The sequence below is a fragment of the Homarus americanus genome, unplaced genomic scaffold (genome assembly GCF_018991925.1).
Source record: "Homarus americanus isolate GMGI-L3 unplaced genomic scaffold, GMGI_Hamer_2.0 scaffold45698, whole genome shotgun sequence".
Taxonomy (NCBI): domain Eukaryota; kingdom Metazoa; phylum Arthropoda; class Malacostraca; order Decapoda; family Nephropidae; genus Homarus; species Homarus americanus.
Window position 1 is genome coordinate 12820568 of NW_024735554.1, and position 19686 is coordinate 12840253.

At 39.7% G+C, this 19686-nt stretch overlaps 1 protein-coding gene across 1 annotated transcript in view; it reads right to left on the reverse strand.

The window, feature by feature from the left end:
- LOC121871533 (longitudinals lacking protein, isoforms H/M/V-like) overlaps positions 1–18737 on the reverse strand; it is a 55864-nt gene extending 37127 nt beyond the window's left edge. The window contains exon 1 of the mRNA XM_042373962.1: positions 18443–18737. The gene's annotated coding sequence lies outside the window, so the exon portion shown is untranslated. The remainder of the gene's footprint in view (positions 1–18442) is intronic.
- Between the last annotated feature and the right edge of the window lie 949 nt (positions 18738–19686).

The window sequence follows — 19686 nt, forward strand, 5'->3', positions numbered from 1 at the left end:
TGTCAGCAACTGTCTGCAGCATCATATATGACTTATGACAAGAATTGTGACAGAGTTGTAACACACAACAGACCGTATGACAGAGCTGATATGACATATGACAGAGCTGTAGCATACGACATATGACAGTTGTAGCATACAACATATGACAGACTTGCAGCATACGACAGTTGTAACATACAACATATGACAGAGTTGTAGCATATGACATATGACAGTTGTAGCACATGACAGAGTTGAAGCAAATGAGTTATAATTTACAAAATATGACAGCTGTAGCATACAACATATGACAGTTGTAACATATGACAAATGGCAAAAGTTGTGAGAGTTGTAACATACAACATATTGTATGACAGAGCTGATGACATAAGAGAGAGCTGTAGCATATGACATATGACAGTTGTAGTATACATGACAACCTTGTGGCATATGACAAGAGTTTAACATATGACGAGTTGTAGCATACGACATATGACAGAGCTGTAACATATATCATATGACAGGGTTGTAACATACAACATATGACAGCTGTAACATATAACAGACCTGTAACATACAACATATGGCAGGGTTGTAACATGACATATGACAGTTGTAACATACAACATATGACAGACTTGTAACATACAACATATGACAGACTTGTAACATACAACATATGACAGACTTGTAACATACAACATATGACAGAGTTGTAACATATGACAGAGTTGATATGGCATATGGCAGTTGTGGCATACGACATATGAGAGTTATAACATATGACATAGCTGTAGCATATGACATGACAAAGTTGCAACCTACAACATATGACAGAGTTGATATGATATATGACAGATGTAGCATCAACATATGACAGCTGTAACATAAAACATATGACAGTTGTACCATATGACAGAGCTGTAACATGACAGCTGTAACATATGACAGAGTTGATAAGACATATGACAAAGTGGTAACATATGATAGTTGACATGACATATGACAGTGTTGATATGACATATGACAGAGCTGTAATATATGACATATGACAGTTGTAACATATGACAGCTGTAGCACATGACATATGACAAAGTTGTAACATACAACACATGACAGTTGCAACATATGACAGAGTTGATATGACATAGGATAGGGCTGTAACATACGACAGAGTTGTAACATGACAGTTGATATGACATGACAGTTGTAACATGTGATAGAGCTGTAACATACGACAGTTGATATGACATACGACAGAGTTGCAACATACGACAGAGATGATATGAAATAAGAGAGCTGTAACATACGACATATGACAGTTGTAACATACGACAGAGTTGTAGCATATGACAGAATTGATATGACATATGAGATACAATATGACAGAGTTGCACAACATCCTTGGCCACCGAGGGGTCAAGACGTACCTGGCGCTCCTCTGGGAGCACCCAGGTCAACTGTTAAGTTGGTCCATACCAACTCCCTCCCCTGAACCCTCCTCCCCCCCCACCGAAATATCAACAAGTTCTCGCCAGAAGTTACAATTTCATTTAGGAATGGAATGAAACCAGTGTTGAATAGTGGTGAACAGTGCTTAAGTCAGTGAGAACAACTCAACAGTAACAGCCGAGTCGTACCCAAGTTAGCCTTCACACAGTGAGGTCCCAGGTACCCAGTGATAACTGCCCATGAGACCCAACAACAACCAGCGATTTGTTAATCCGTCTACGACAGGAAGGCCTGGGACCACAACTCACTCATATAACACCATCTGTGAGGGAATGACTACACCACGTCAGGTCCCTCATAACACCATCTGTGAGGGAATTACTAAACCACGTCAGGTCCCTCATAACACCATCTGTGAGGGAATTACTACACCACGTCAGGCCCCTCATAATACCATCTGTGAGAGAATTCGTACACCACATGATGCGCCTCATAACACCATCTATGGGGGAGTTACTACACCACGTGAGGCCCCTCATAACAACATGTGAGGGAATTACTACACCACGTCGGGCCCCTCATAACACCATCTGTGAGGGAATTACTACACCACGTGAGGTCCCCCTAACACCATCTGTGAGGGAATTACTATACCACGTGATGCCCCTCATAACACCATCAGTGAGGGAATTACTATATCACGTGAGGTTCCTCATAACACCATCTGTGAGGGAATTACTACACAACATCAGGCCCCCCATAACACCATCTGTGAGGGAATTACTACACCACGTCAGGTCCCCCAAAACACCATCCGTGAGGGAACTACTATGCCACGTGAGATCCCTTCTAACACCATCTGGGAGGGGGTTACTACACTACATGTTTGCTGTTGAACACCTACATTAATCTATATGTTCACTGTATGTTCCTTTACCTTTCTCTCATGAGAGCTTTTGTTAAACCACCAATGTAAATGTATGTAATAAGACATTTATGTCCAATGTATATTTTCAGCCTTCAGACTGCAGAACTTTTTCAATAAACCGTTAATTATTATTATTATTGATATTTATACGACAATGACTATGACAGAGTTGATATGACAAATGACAGTTGTAACATATAAAAGGGTTGTAACATTCAACATATGACAAGAGCTGTAACTTACGACATAAGACAGAGCTGTAACAAATGACAGCATTGTAACATATGATATATAACAGAGCTGTAACATACGACATGACAGTTGTAATATACAACATATGATAGAGCTGTAACTTACGACTTATGACAGAGTTGATACGACATATGACAGAGTTGTAACATACAATATGAGTTGTAAAATACGACATATAAAAGAGCTGTAACATACGACATATGACAGAGCTGTAACATATGGCAGAGTTGTAACATACGACATGTGAGAGCTGTAACATACGACATATGACAGAGCTGTACCATACGACCTATGACAGAGATGATACAACATATGACAAAGTTGTAACATACGACATATGAGAGCTGTAACATACGACAGGGCTGTAACATATGACAGAGCTGTAACATATGACTTATGACAGAGCTGTAACATACGACTTTTGACAGAGTTGTAACATACGACATATGACAAGAGACTGTAACATACGACATATGATAGAGCTGTAACACACGACTTATGACAGAGCTGTAACATACGACTTATGACAAGAGCTGTAACATATGACTTATGACAAGAGCTGTAACATACGACTTATGACAAAAGCTGTAACATACGACTTATGACAGAGCTGTAGCATACAACTTATGATAAGAGCTGTAACATACGACTTATGACAAGAGCTGTAACATACGACTTATGACAGAGCTGTAACATACCACTTATGACAGAGCTGTAACATACGACTTATGACAAGAGCTGTAACATACGACTTATGACAAGAGCTGTAACATACGACTTATGACAGAGCTATAACATACGACTTATGACAAGAGCTGTAACATACGACTTATGACAAGAGCTGTAACATACGCCTTATGACAAGAGCTGTAACATACGACTTATGACAAGAGCTGTAACATACGACATATGACAGAGCTGTAACATAAGACTTATGACATAGCTGTAATATACGACTTATGACAGAGCTGTAACATACGACATATGACAAGTTGTAACATATGACTTATGACAAGAGCTGTAACATACGACTTATGACAAGAGCTGTAACATATGACTTATACCATGGCTTACAGACTTCCTCAGTGACCGACGCCAAGCTGTACGCTTCCGAGGGGCTGTCTTCACCTTTCAGTCACTCACCGGTGGCGTCCCCCAAGGCACCAAGATGGGACCACTCTGCTTCCTTATGCTCATCAATGATGCCCTAAGCGAAACCCCTGCTCGCTGGAAATATGTCGACGACTCCACCATTGGGATCAGCGTCAACAATTCTGCTCCCAACTATACCGCCCTTCAGGATTTATTGAACAGTCTCCAAAACTGGGCCACCAACAACCATGTCACCATCAACCATACCAAGACCATGGTTATGCACATCAACCTCTCCTCCGACATTGTCCCACCTTCCATTACTCTAGGTCCGAACACACTCCAGGTTGTAGATTCCACGCTCCTCGGCGTCACCATAGACAACAAACTAAATTGGAAACCACACGCAGTGAAGTTATCAAATCCTCCAGTTTCCGTCTCCACCTCCTCCGCGACTCAAGTCCTCGGAGTTCCTGCACACGAGCTCCTCAGTGTTTACACAACATTCATACTTCCTAAGCTCACCTATGCCTCCCCCACCTGGTCTTCCTCCCTAAATGCCACACAACGAAACACCTAGAAAGTGCAAAAGAGGGCATGCAAGATTATTCTCCCTTCCTACTCCACATATCAAGAAGCGCCAACACACTGACCTTTCAACTCACTAACCATCACCACGACTCATCTGCAAATTTGGTAAGAAGCCACACCATCCTCGGCAATCGCTCCACTACCACCTGAGATCCCAGTCCGAGAATTGCTGACACCACAACCAAGATCCAGCCCATACGCACGAATCCGATCGCTATAAGAACAGCCCAGTCCCAACCATTGTAAAAATTATCAATAACTTGTAATAAACCAGTGTATTCACTCCCAGTAAACACTACTCCTTGCACTGTCACTATGTTGAAATGAACTGTAGTTTGAGCTTTTCCCCATCTAGTTATTATATGTCTTATTTGTGTCACTTATGTTACTTGTATAATATTTGTAATTCGTAACCCATTCCCCAAATATGTAACTGTATATTTTCAGCCTTCTGGCTGACAAGCTCTTTCAATAAACCGTTAATTATTATTATTATTATTATTAAGAGCTGTAACATACGACTTATGACAAGAGCTGTAACATACGACTTATGACAGAGCTGTAACATACGACTTATGACAAGAGCTGTAACATACGACTTATGACAGAGCTGTAACATACGACTTATGACAGAGCTGTAACATACGACTTATGACAAGAGCTGTAGCATATGACTTATGACAAGAGCTGTAACATAAGACATATGACAAGAGCTGTAACATACGACTTATGACAAGAGCTGTAACATACGACTTATGACAAGAGCTGTAACATACGACTTATGACGAGCTGTAATATAAGACATATGACAAGAGCTGTAACATACTACTTATGACAGAGCTGTAACATACGACTTATGACAAGAGCTGTAACAAACGACTTATGACAAGAGCTGTAACATACCACTATGACAGAGCTGTAACATACTAATTTATGACAAGAGCTGTGACATACGATTTTATGAGAGCTGTGACATATACATATGACAGACCTGTAACATACACTTAGACAGAGCTGTAACATACCACTTATGACAGAGCTAACATACAACATATGACAGAGCTAAATATACGACTTATGACAGAGCTATAACATACCACTTATGACAGAGCTGTAACATACCACTTATGACAGAGCTGTAACATACCACTTATGACAGAGCTGTAACATACAACATATGACAAGAGCTGTAACATACCACTTATGACAGAGCTGTAACATACCACTTATGACAGAGCTGTAACATACAACATATGACAAGAGCTGTAACATACGACTTATGAGAGCTGTAACATACCACTTATGACAGAGCTGTAACATACAACAGTTGCAACATACGATATATGACAGCTGTATCACACGATATATGAGTTGTATCATACCACTTATGACAGAGCTGTAACATACCACTTATGACAGAGCTGTAACATACGACAGTTGCAACATACGATATATGACAGAGTTGTAACATGCAACATGTGACAGCTGTAGCATATAACATGTGACAGAGTTGATACAACATACAACAGCTGTAACATACTACATATGACATAGTTGATATGACATATGACAGTTGATACGACATATGAAAGTTGTAACATACAACATATGATAGAGTTGTAACATACAATAGGGCTGTAACATAAGTCATATGACAGAGTTGATACGACATATGCCAGAGTTGTAATGCATGACATATGACAGTTGTAACATACAACATGACAGTTGTAACATATGACATATAACAGAGTTGTAACATTTGACAGAGATGATAAGACATATGATATAGTTGCAGCACGACATATGACAGAGCTGTAAAATACGACATATGACAAGAGTTATAGCATATGACAGAGTTATAACATACACCATATGCCAGAGTTGATACAAAATAGGCCAGAGTTGTAATGCATGACATGACTGTTGTAACATACAACATATGACAGTTGTAACATATGACAGAGTTGTAACATTTGACCGAGTTGATACGACATATGATAAAGTTGCAGCACAACATATGACAGAGCTGTAAAATACGACATATGACAGAGTTGATATGACATATGACAGAGCTGTAGCATATGACTTATGACAAAGTTGTAACATACAAAATATGACAGAGTTGTAACTTGGACCTTTGTAGGATATGTTGTTTAATAACAGAATTATATCCCCAGTTAACAGAAAATTTATTAAATGATGATGCACACATGTCACATATAAAATACTGTATGACAGAGTTGTGTCCCAAAAATATTATGTTGGTTAACCACATAATTATACCCCCAGGTATAGAACATTAAATGATGATATAAACATGACAGTTGTAACCTATTTCTGCCAGTGTTTACATTAACACTTCAATTATCTAATGCATTTTCCTTCTTTGTTTTTACAGTTAAATACGAATAAAATTTGTCCGTACTTATTCTAAGAATCATCAGTCTATACCAGTCACAGTCGTGGTGTCTGACAAAAATATCTCGAGAGCTGTTTCAAAAAACACACACACACACACACACTACATCCTTGACCACCGGAGGGTCAAGACCTAACGAGCGCCCGCTCCTGCTATGGTGCTACCCCCCAGGCCAATGTTCGGCCCATTCCTCAAGTCCCTCTCCTCAACCCATCCTCACCACAGGGATATCAACATAATCCCGTTAAAAGTGACAATTTCGTTTCAGAAAGAAGTGGGATCAGTGTTGAACAGTGCTTAAGCCAGTGAATTCAGCATTAGACAGTATCAGCGAGAGCCGTGACGCACTTGTGAAATAAGCACCCCTGGGAACCGACCACCATCTTCTGAACCAGGCGGTGTTTATCAGTCCACCCCAGGAACGACAGTGGGTTGGCTTTACACCTGACTACAAGATAACACATCACCACCTAGCACAGTGAGGTAATGTGACGCCACCCCAACGTCACTACACAGACAAAATTTTTGTTTATAATTCACTTTAAAATGGCTGGAAAGCTTAAAAGTCAGAGTTTTGTGGTGACGAGAAGAAAAAGAGATACCCATTTTAGATTTTGTATGTATTATTTAAGCATTTTCGACTTACGACCATTTCGACTTGCGACCTGGATTAGGGTCCCTAACCCCGTCGTAAGTCAGGGAGGAGCTGTGTATATATATATATATATATATATATATATATATATATATATATATATATATATATATATATATATATATATATATATATATATATATATATATATATATATATATATATACAGTTGTACCCCACTTAACGCGGTCAATTGAACCCAGAGGGTCCTGCGTTAAGTGAACCGCGTTAACAGAACATATGGGATTAATTCCAATAGAAACCGGCCCGACCCCCAAACTCCACTTTTTGAAGGCACATACCTATGTTGTAGTAAAAATAACATCTTAATTTTATGATGGTACATGCACACAATTAATACTTAAGAGAAATAGAGAAATACAGTCGCCAAGTTAATGTCCATTCAAATAATGGACTCAACTCCCTCCCCTCTCACACTACACTGCTGGCTCTTCCCTCTCAGAGAAATTTTTGGGGGAAAACCACTAAATTTTAATAAATAATACCTCAAACTAAAGTTAGGATAATACAATTGACATTGCTGGATTCCTTGTAAGACCAGGAATATTTTGAATATAAATGTCATATATTTTGCACAAAAGATAACATAGTTACCTAGAGAAAAATTTTTATCTAAAATTTGTATGTTTAATGAAAAATATATGATGTTTATATTCAAAATGATCACCAAATTATAAGAATTCCAGCAATGTAAACGCGCATCCATTGTTCCGTAAAATGGCTTCCACCGGACCACCACCCCCAGAGAGAAACCTTTCCTTACCTGGACCCAGCGACACTAAACCAAAGAAGACACGACGTTCCTTAAGCTACGAGGTGAAGTATACCATCATCCAAGAGTTGGAGAAAGGAACAAGGCAGGTTGATTTGGCGCGCCAGCATGGTGTGAACGAATCTACGATCCGGACTATAAAGAAGGATTCAGCCAAGATAAAGGAGCACATGAAGATCACAAAGTCTACAGGTGCTTCTATGATCAAGTATTTTCACAACCAGGTGCTTCTCAAGACAGAAAAATTACTTGTGAGGTACTTGGTGCGTCAGGCGCGACGGAACATGGCGGTCGACACGCGCTCTGTTAAGGACTACGCACGTGAACTGTACATGGCAGTGGCACGAAAGATGGGAATTACAGAGCCCAAACCCTTTAATGCTTCCTCTGGGTGGTTACAGAGGTTTAAGATCCGGAACAAGATCACCAATAAAAACATTGGTGGTGAAGAAGCGAGTGCTGATCGTGCTGCGGCTCGGGAATTTCCTCCGTTTTTACGTGAGATTATGGAGGAAGGACAGTACAGTGACGACCAGGTGTTTAACATGGACGAATCTGGTCTTTTCTGGAAAAAGCTACCTTCCAAGTCCTTCGTTGTGAAGAATGCCAGCAGGATTCGGGGCCGGAAAATGCAGAAGGAACGCATCACCGTCCTGTTTACCACCAATGCCTCCGGTACCTGTAAGCTCAAGTTATCGGTGATCCACACAGCCCGCAAGCCGCACGCCTACAAAACCATGGACATGACCAAGCTAAATGTCCACTGGCTGACCGCACGTAAGGCGTGGATGTTCTCTACACTGTCCCTCTCCTGGTTTGATGACTGTTTTGTTCCCGATGTAAAAAAATTCTGTGAGCGACAGAATGTGCCATTCAATATTTTGTTGCTGCTGGACAACGCACCAGGACACTCGCCCCTACTGTTAGATCGTCACCCCAACGTAAAAGTGGTCTTCCTTCCTCCCAACACTACGTCATTAATCCAGCCCATGGACCAGGAGTTGATTTGCAATGTGAAAGCTGCATTCTCAACCAAAAAATTCCAGCTCCTGAACGACTACACCAACACCAGGGAAGAGTTGCGTAACCTGAGTGACACCACCACCGATAGCAAGAGCGAAGAAGATGAGGATCAACAGTTGGAACAGCAAAAAATACTCTTCAAACAATTCTGGAGAATATTTAACATCAAGAAAGCTGTGGACTTCTTGGTGGAGTCATGGGATCAGCTGTCTATTGCTACAATTCGTCACGCATGGAGACATGTGTTGCATGGAATACCAGGTGAGAGGAGGAGTCAATCTGTGACTGGTGAGGTTCAGAATGTTGCAGTAGCAGTGGACCTTGCCAGAGAAGCTGCGCAAACTGTTACAGTTCCAGGCTTCTCCGAGACCACCAACGACGACATCCTGGAGGAGATCAGAGATCCTGAAGTGACTGCCGACGAGATGTTGGAAGAAGAACACGTCAGTGAAGAGGAGGAAGAAGGTGCGTCATTCTCCGAAGAACACAATTTAAGTCATAGTGATATTAAGGGTGCCATGGAGTGTGCAGAGAAGATGAAGTCCTTCCTTTCCTGCGACAATGACGATGACTGCTATGAAGTCTTCCATACCCGGCTGGTGCAGGCTATGGAGCCCTACATCAAGGTGTATCACGACAACATCAACACCAGCCGTCAGCAAAGCATAACAGATTTCTTCGCCCGCAACCCACTACAGCCAGCCCAAGCCAGTGATAGTGGCAGTGAAGATGACTTTAAGGGATTTGTCAGGGAAGCCCTGACAACTGTAAGTGACAGTGATGGTGATTCACCTAGTAATGGTGATTTACCTGAGGGCCAGTAATCTGCCCTCTGCCTCGGAACCAGCCTCCATCCCCGTATGCCGACCCATCTCTTCTACTACCGTAAGTGTTACACCAAATTTTTAGTTTTCTAACCTAACCTTTATTTTTCCTATGTTAACCTTTATCTTTCCTAACCTAACCTCTTCTATATTACTTGTTTTTTCATACCATCATAAAGTTAAGATAAAATTTTTACTACAACATAGTTGTGTGTCGTCAAAAAGTGGAGTTTGGGGATCGGCCTGGACTCCATTTCAATTAATCCCATATGTTATGTTATTCACTTTACGCGTTTCTCGCTTTCCGCGGTACCCTCCGGGTTACATTAACCGCGTAAAGTGAGGGTTAACTGTACAGTAGTTGTACAGTATTTGGTTATAAGTTTATTTTAATATACGGGTATTGACGCAGCTACATTCTATTCATGAGAGTTCCTAGAGTAATTTTAGACACATGAAAATTATACTGTATTCGATTTTTAAATCTTAAAAATGGCAACAATTACCAGTAGTTGTATTAGTCTTTCAGAAGGATGTGGTGACCCATGTCAAATTGTGCAGTTTAAGGAAATAGTTGCAATATTTTTTATTGCTTAAAGTTTTCAAATATGTTTTATATAATGATGCTTTTTTCTTTCAAACTTGAGTGCCTTTGGTATTTAGTAATATTAAAAGTACAGTAATACCCCGCTTTACGCGGCTTTGCTTTACGCAATTCTACATTTACGCGGTACCTCGCCAGAACCGGACTTTCATTTTACGCGGTGCATCTATTCAAATACGCGGAGTGTCTGGCGCGACACTATTTTTAGATTCGACCCTCCCGCCTTCTCCCGCTTGGGCAAGCCGCGCGGGTAGGTTGCGCAGTGGATGTCTCTGTTGCGTTATCGGTGATGTCATATGACGTATCGGACTGTGATTGGGCCACGCATCCTTACCTCCCTCCACCGCTGCTGTAATTGGTTTAAAGTAATATGAAGTGTCCACCCGCGGGAGGGAGGAAAGACGACGCTTGACCTAGCCGCGTCAGTTGCATCCCTCCAGGCCACACCGTGTAAACCAGTATCTATTGTTCTGTAAAATGGCTTCAGCCGGACCACCACCCCCAGAGAAAAACCTTGCATTACCTGAACCCAGCCGCCCTAAGCCAAAGAAGATACAACGTTCCCAAAGTTACGAACTGAAATACAAGATTATTCAACAGTTGGAGAAAGGAACACGTCAAGCTGATCTCGCGCGCCAGCATGGAGTCAACGAATGTACGATTCGTACTATTAAGAAGGATGCAGCCAAGAACAAAAAACACATGAGAATCACAAAGTCTGCAGGTGCTTCAATGATCAAGTATTGCCAGAACAAGGTGCTGCTAAAGGTTTAAAATTTGCTGGTGAGTTACTTGATTCGTCAGGAGTGATGCAACATGGCGGTCGACACGCGATCCGTTCAAGAGTACGCCCGTGAACTGTACGCAGCAGTGTCACGTAAGATGGGAATTGCAGAGCCCAAACCCTTCAATGCTTCCTCTGGGTGGTTACAGAGGTTTAAGAAGAGGAACAAGATCACCAACATTAACTTTGGTGGTGAAGAAGCGAGTGCTGACCGTGTGGCAGCTAGAGATTTTCCTCCGTTCTTACGTGAGGTTATGGAGGAAGGACAGTACACCGACGACCTTGTGTTCAACATGGGCGAATCCGGTGTATTTTGGAAAAAGCTACCTTCCAAGACCTTCGTTGTCCAGTCTGCCAGCAAGATTTGGGGCCAGAAGTTGCAGAAGGAGCGCATCACCGTCCTCTTTACCACCAATGCCACCGGTACCTGTAAACTCAAGCTATCGGTGATCCACACAGCCCGCAAGCCGCACGCCTACAAGAACGTGGACATGAGCAAGATAAATGTCCACTGGCTGACCTCACGTAAGGCGTGGATGTTCTCTGCTCTGTCACTCTCCTGGTTTGATGATTGTTTTGTTCCCAATGTGAAGAAATTCTGCGAGCAACAGAATGTTTCATTCAACATTTTGTTGCTCCTTGACAACGCACCTGGACACTCGCCCCTACTTATGGATCATCTCCCCAATGTAAAAGTGGTCTTCCTTCCTCCCAACACTACGTCATTAATCCAGCCCATGGACCAGGAGTTAATCTGCAATGTGAAAGCTGCATACTCTGCAAAGAAGTTTAAACTCCTGAACGACTGTACCAACACCAAGGATGAGTTGCGTAAGCCGGGTGACACCGATAGCGAGAGCAAAAGCGCCGAGGACAAGGAACAACAGGTGGTGAACCAAGAAGTTCTCGTCAAACAGTTTTGGAAAAAATTTAAAATCAAACAAGCTGTGGACTTCTTGATAGAGGCATGGGATCAGCTGTCTGTAGCTACGATTCGTCACGCATGGAGACATGTGTTGCGTGGTATCCCAGGTGAGAGGAGTCAACCTGTGACTGGTGAGGTTCAGTCTATTACAGTGGCATGGACCTTGCAAGAGAAGCTGCGCACAGTATTACAGCTGAAGGTTTCTCCGAGACCACCAACGAAGACATCTTGGAGGTGATCAGAGATCCTGAAATGACTGCCGACGAGATGTTGGAAGATGATCACGTCAGTCAAGAGGCAGGTGGTGCGTCAACCCCAGAAGAACACAAGTTAACGCATAGTAATGTTAAGGGTGCCATCGAGTGTGCAGAGAAAAAGAAGCTCTTCCTTTCCAATGACCATGACGATGACCGCTATGAAGTCTTCCATACCCGGCTGGTGCAAGCTATGGAGCCGTACATCAAGGTGTATCAAGACAACATCAACACTAGCCGTCAAAAAAGTATTACCGAGTTCTTCGCCCGCAACCCACCACAGCCAGCCCGAGCCAGTGAAGGTGACTTTGACGGATTTGTCAGGGAGGCCCTGACAACTATGGTGGATAGTGATGGTGATTCACCTGAGGGCCAGTAATCTGCCCTCTGCCTCGGAACCAGCCCCCATCCCCGTATGCAAACCCATCTTTTCTACTAAAGTAAGTGTTAAACCTAACCTTTATTTTTCCTAACCTAACCTAACCTTACGTAAGTGTTAAACCTTGATTTTTCCTAACCTAACCTTAGGTAAGTGTTAAACCTTTATTTTTTCTAACCTAACCTGACGTAAGTGTTACACCTTGATTTTTCTTTTACCTGGTACAGTATATTATTCTATTATTGATATTTCTCTTCTATATTGTGTGTGTGCATACCATCATTAAGTTAAGATATTTTTACTACAACGTAGTTTTGTGTCGTCAAAAAGTGGAGCTTGGGGGTCGGGCCAGCCTCTATTGGAATTAATCCCATATGTTCTGTTGTTCACTTTACGCGGTTTTCGTTTTACGCGGTATCCCGTGGGTTCAATTGACCGCATAAATCGGGGTATCACTGTACGGTATACTGTATTGTAATAAATTTTGCTCAAGAATATAGTACATACTGTATTTTCATATGTCAAATGTTTATCATATGAAGGTAAGAGAGAGCCAATTTTTTCTTTATTTTCTATAAAAAATGTATTTTATTATGTACAGAATATTGAAAAAGTTAAATCAATTTATGCTTTATTAGCATTACCTCTGTATACTGCAATAAAAAAATTCTTAATCTTAGAGGAAAAAAAATATCGGTGAAGTGATATGTGCTCTTAATTCACAAACTAAACTAATAACGGACTATATTGGCTCGGACTGCTTGGCCTGTCCGTGATTCGATAATCTTGGGTATGACCTATCTCGTGAGTTGGGTACTAGTTACCTTAGGTACGAGTTGTCTTGGGTATGATTTTTCTTGGGTACGAGTTGTCTTGGATAAGAGATGACCCTAACCCACAATGCAGTGGCTCCTTAGTCTATGATTTTTTTTTTTAAGTAAATGATAAATTATATATTGCAGCAACAGCTGATACACCTTTGATGTGTTGATGTTTCCCTTTACAGACAGGATTTTTTATATTTTAGTTGATAATGATGAATACTGTATTATTTAGATTGTTTCATTTTATAAATATTCATATACAATGTAGCAGTATCTGGTAAGTACCTGCTCAGTGCTACTATGAGAACAAACCAGGAGGAAGGAAGTCATAGAAATTATGCAGTATATATTACAGGAAACGTTTTCCTCGTCCACTTTTTGGCATTTTCACGAGTTAAGAAAGCATTTATCTTAAATGGTTAGGCAGCCTAAATTACTGGTCATAGCAATAGCTGACAGGCAATTTTGGGCTATTTTTCCTGTCCATTGTTTATGTAATAGAAGTAATGATAAAATAGTATTTATTGTATTAATGAAAGAAAAAAATGACATGATGATTTTTATGTACAAAAAATTTATTGATTAAGTTAGGTACTGGCAAAATTGCCCAAAACAACCCATCAGTTATTGCTGTGGCCGGTAATTTAGTCACTGCCTATCTTATATAGTGAAATGCCCTGAAGTTGGTAGTTCAGAAGTGCATGGGCTCCTAAGAAATACGATATATTAAAGCAAGTACAGTAATCATGAAATAATTTATACTGTATGTGTTTTGCACTGGCAAGCTCTCCACACACTCCTGTTGACAACTTCCTCAAGTAATTGGAGATTACATTCCTATCTGGACATTAATTAATAAACAATCATAAGAATCTTAACTCTATCTTAAGACTCACAGGATTTGTAATGATATCAAGGTGATAAACAACTGTACAGTACTTTGAATGACTTCCTATTTCATGGAGTGCCAAAGCTGTGTATGAAGTGACAAGGTGGAATTATACTTTTTGTAAATACTTGTACACAACTGGGAGACCGGTAGCGGCAGGACACAGACTGAGCGGATGTAAACAAACTCCACGAGCCAAACTGCATTTGGCACGGAATATTTACGGAATCACGCTCGATTTAATCGAAAGGGGTGGCTCGAATTAGTTTGTTAAATTGAGAAAATACTGTATTATATATATATATATATATATATATATATATATATATATATATATATATATATATATATATATATATATATATATATATATATATATATATATATATATATATATATATATATATATATATATATATATATATATATATATATATATATATATATATATATATATATATACCTATCACAACACACAGACTAGTCTGTAGAAGATGTGAATTACACCAAAGCGCTTGGGAACTTTGTGTTTTCTTCTTTCCTTGTGGTTATCAGCATATACCTAGATCACGCGCACCTACAGTGATTTACTCACATATATATATATATATACATACGAACTGTCTCGTAAATCGGGTTCGAGTTTTCTCGTAATTGGGTGCTAGTTGACATGTTCTGATGGGTTCGAGTTATCTCGTAATTGGGTACTAGTTAAAATGTTCTGATGGGTACGATTTGCTTGGGTACGAGTTGTCCAGCAACCCGGCATTGTGAGCGAAAACTTGTCATTTAGGGGAAAAATCCTAAAACTGGTGTTATGAGAAACAATTTTCTCATCCACTTTTTTGTTTTTCATAAGGTAAGTTATCCTCTATTGTCTAATGTCCTAAAGTTGTTAGTTCTGAGGCACAAAAGATCTCAAGAAATATCAATTAGAATAATTATGAAGACCTATCATTATTAGTGTATTTTTCTAAGTAATTATCTTCAGTATGTTTTTATATAACTCAAAAGAGATCAATTTCGATATTTTAAAAATAATGGAGGAAATGTGAGAAGTAAATAAAGATTGTGAGAACACCAGCGTCAGTGGCCAGAGCACCCCGTGCAATTAGGCAAGTCATAAAGTTGACAGACTGCTGCAATGCTTCGTGTTAATGGCTTTGATCCCAAACCTGGTAATCCTGAAGGAGCCGGCAAACACCAGAACGTGATGCTTGATTTCGTTAATCTTTCCACAGATTGTCTTTGGATGATAGTAATACAAATGGGTAATTATTCAGATAATGACCATCTGCCATTTTTCATTGAACATTGGTTTAAGAATTCCCAGTTTTTACTGATTTATTAGGAGATACTGTATTATGTTAGGAAAAATAAAAAAATGGTTGAAATCATGTGTTAACCTAACTAAACCTCAGAAAACCTAGCTAATTTAACCTAACCTATATATTAACTCGCCTATACCTAGAAAACTAAGCATTTAAAAGAAAATTAATAGAACAAAGTAATCACCGTACAAAATGTGTCTAAAAACACCCTCATAATTACCGAATTTCTGACGGTTATGTCCCTTATAATTACCAAAATGCTGATGGCCACGGTACATTGTTTACATCTGCCACATCACAGATGATAGAGAAACTGCAAGATTCGGTATAACTGCAGTTTCAACAATACACAGCTAACAGTTCAAACCATCCCCAACTTTTAGATCTCCTTATTTGGAGTATTTCTAACCCCATTTCAACCAGTCGAAAATGAATAATAGCGTCAGAAATGAATTTGAATGATTTTTCATACTTTTACAACAGTCTAAGGTTAGGTTACCTTTAGATTACTTGGATTCACTCAGATTTCATTACTTTGGGGATTCAATACTTCCTAAAATAAAAAATCCAAGCCAATCTTTGCCAAAATTGGCTCGGATAATAAAATTTTGGCTTTTATTTACTCCTCAAAAACGGAAACTCCGAGCCAACTTTGGTGATTTATATCACATATCACTCATTTTGTCTTTCCCCCCACCCAAAAACCACGAATTCCCACATGCCCTCCAAGATTGTTGGAGGGTAGGTCAAGTTCGATTGAATCACACCAAAAAACACTGGAAAGCACACTGCTCAACTACTAGGGCATATTGTTCGCAGCTGCAGTTTTATCCAAGATGCTATTTAACTCGCCTATACGGTATCTCGAAAACTAAGCATTTTCCCAGGAAAATTAATAAAGGTGAAAGTAATCAGCAGATAAAACTCCATAATTACTGAACCACATGCCAACATAGTTTTTTTTTCAGCTAAATATTTGTTAAATAATTAATTTCCTTGCATACAAAGAACCTCCAAACATCATTTTAGTGTCATATGATCAGTTTTTCACCTATGTTGTACCGTGCAATATCCCTAATCGTTCATGCCCTGCCCACTACAGGTGATTTATGATCATAGAGAACTAAAAAGAATAAAAATAAATACTTATTAATAAAATAAAATAAAATCATATTTTTATTATATACTTACTACCATGGGTAATTAATGACAACTGACCCATGGCTAACTTTTCATAGAAATCGATTATGATAATGCCACAATTTCAGTGTGTTTTATAATGGACACTATCGTAGTTTGTGCAAATGTGTTAAAAGGTGGTTCTTTCTAAATTAACCTAACCTAACCTTACTTAATATGAAAAACAAGCAGCAGAAGTGTTGTTAGAAGACCTCACCAACCTAACCAAACAAACCTACCTAACCTTACCTAACTTTCTAGCCTGCAGCCTTCCGGGTATATTAAACAGAAAGAACTTACAATGATAAGGTGTAATTTATGTTTTTTGTGGGCATGAGAGCAGCCGTCCATACTGAACGGTTCAGAAGCATACTCTGAGCATCAGCATTGATCCGGTCAGGGCAGCTGAGTGTTTGGAAATACATCAATATGATTGGCTGTTTATATCCTGGGATGAGACATCTCCACCACATTGCCGCCAAGAAGACAAGGTAGTGCGCGCCTAGGTGCCTAATTATCAACAAAATGAAGCATTTGCACAACAAATGATTATCATATCAGAACTGACTGATGAAAATAGAATAAGAAAATAAACAGCAAAACAAATAACTTGTCCGCAGTTCTGTTATCAATATTAACCCTATCATCAAAACATCTATAGAAAAAATGAATAAAATCGAACAACTCCTTCTGGTGTTAGCCATCTGCACTAGTATTACCCAAAACCTCTCTCACAGATCCTGTTACAAAATAATGGCTGAATTTCGTTGTTCCAATATCAGATGCATAATGATCATGAGCTAATATAAAACTATTTTTTTAAACTGCCCAAATGGCATTAACTGTTCCTTATCCTAAAATAGCATGGTTGATTAGCTATGGTATAAGTGGAGTTTTCTTGGTTCACTTCGTCACTATAGTATTTAATTCAATTTATGCTACCTCTTCTCTGACACAAAACCTGTACTCTTTATATTAAAACAAATATGTCAGCGGAAGTCCCGTCCATAAATAAGACTACACACCTTTTATCATCACATACAGTACATAGGAATAGAAGACAAACATCAGCATTAACTTGACGTTCTAGCAATAAGTTATACCTGTATAGTAATTAGTAAAGAACCTGAGGTCCTAAATTCTCAAAGATTCATATGTTGAAATTTCCTCATAACTACGTTAGAATGTTTAAAACACTGCTCCTTTACTTCCTGACTTAAGGTAAAAGCAATAATAGTACAGAAATTGTAATGAAACTATACCTTGGTAGGTTCAATTAGCACCAGTTTAGGGGAACAGGTTAATGTCGAGAATTTTATGTGACTCCGGACCGTGAACCTGTTGCTGCTTCACGAACCAAAACACTCGGTTATGGTTGACTCACTTTTGTGCTTCTCACTGTTCTGTGGCCCTCACCCGGCACTCCCCAGCCTCAAACTACACTCACACTGCACCTACACGGCCTACATTTGCACTGCATAGACACCCCAACCTTACTAGGTTGCGAAATAAACATGGAAATAATGTGCAAAAACTGGGCTCACTCACCTTGCCTGGTTAGTGAGTGAGGCTGTGGTCACTACAGTTGCTTACTACCATTTACTGTTCCTCGCACTTATTAATTACACTCGAGTTAAAACCCTAAAACTTCCATCTAATATTAACATCATACACCTAAGTACATTTTCGTTCTGCATTGGTGAGTTAATATTTTTTTTGTATATAAATATATTGGCATTTATTTAATGCAGGTTGAAAATTTTATCAGGAATTTAGTGCAATGAGAACAGGTTTGTGAGCTACGACGTCACTGATTGGTCGACCCACCGGTGATCAAACGAGGGTTGCCAACATCCTATTTCCGGTGCCCTTAGTACTGCAGTCATAATACCTTGCAATGAAGTAAAATCTCGTAAAAACTAGTATCGAAAAAAAATAACTATTTAGTAGCTCAAAATTCATTTCATTTTTTTTGCGTGAACGAGCTACTTAAACAAGAGCATATAATTGGCATGTTGTCAACTCGATCTGGTGTAAACAAACCTGTTCAGTGGAGATTGAAGGTGGGGAGTAGGTGGAGTGGTTGGGGGTAGCAGGGGGTTATTATGTAGCTCAGGGCCACGGCCACTTGGCTTGGGAAGGGGGAGGAGATGAGGAAAGCAGCAGGGGAGAATATTTTACTCATTCTCTCTCATCCTGCCATATGCGTATAAAATAAGATCCGGGATTTAAAAAAAATGAAGGATAGGCAGTTACGTCTGCAGTGGTTTGTTGGAACCAAAAGGAGCAGATGTGGGATTGATTTTCATTTGATTTTGCCGCTTACAGCGGCTACTTTATTGTGCACCCCACACTCATCCTGTGAGCGGTAGCGCGAAAGGATTACAGAGTAGTTTACAACGGGTCATAATAATTAACCCCCGTTGTCAGGATATTATGACACTGAATGTTACACAGTATTTCAATTACATTATTTGCTTAGTTCCATACATAAAGGATAACTTAT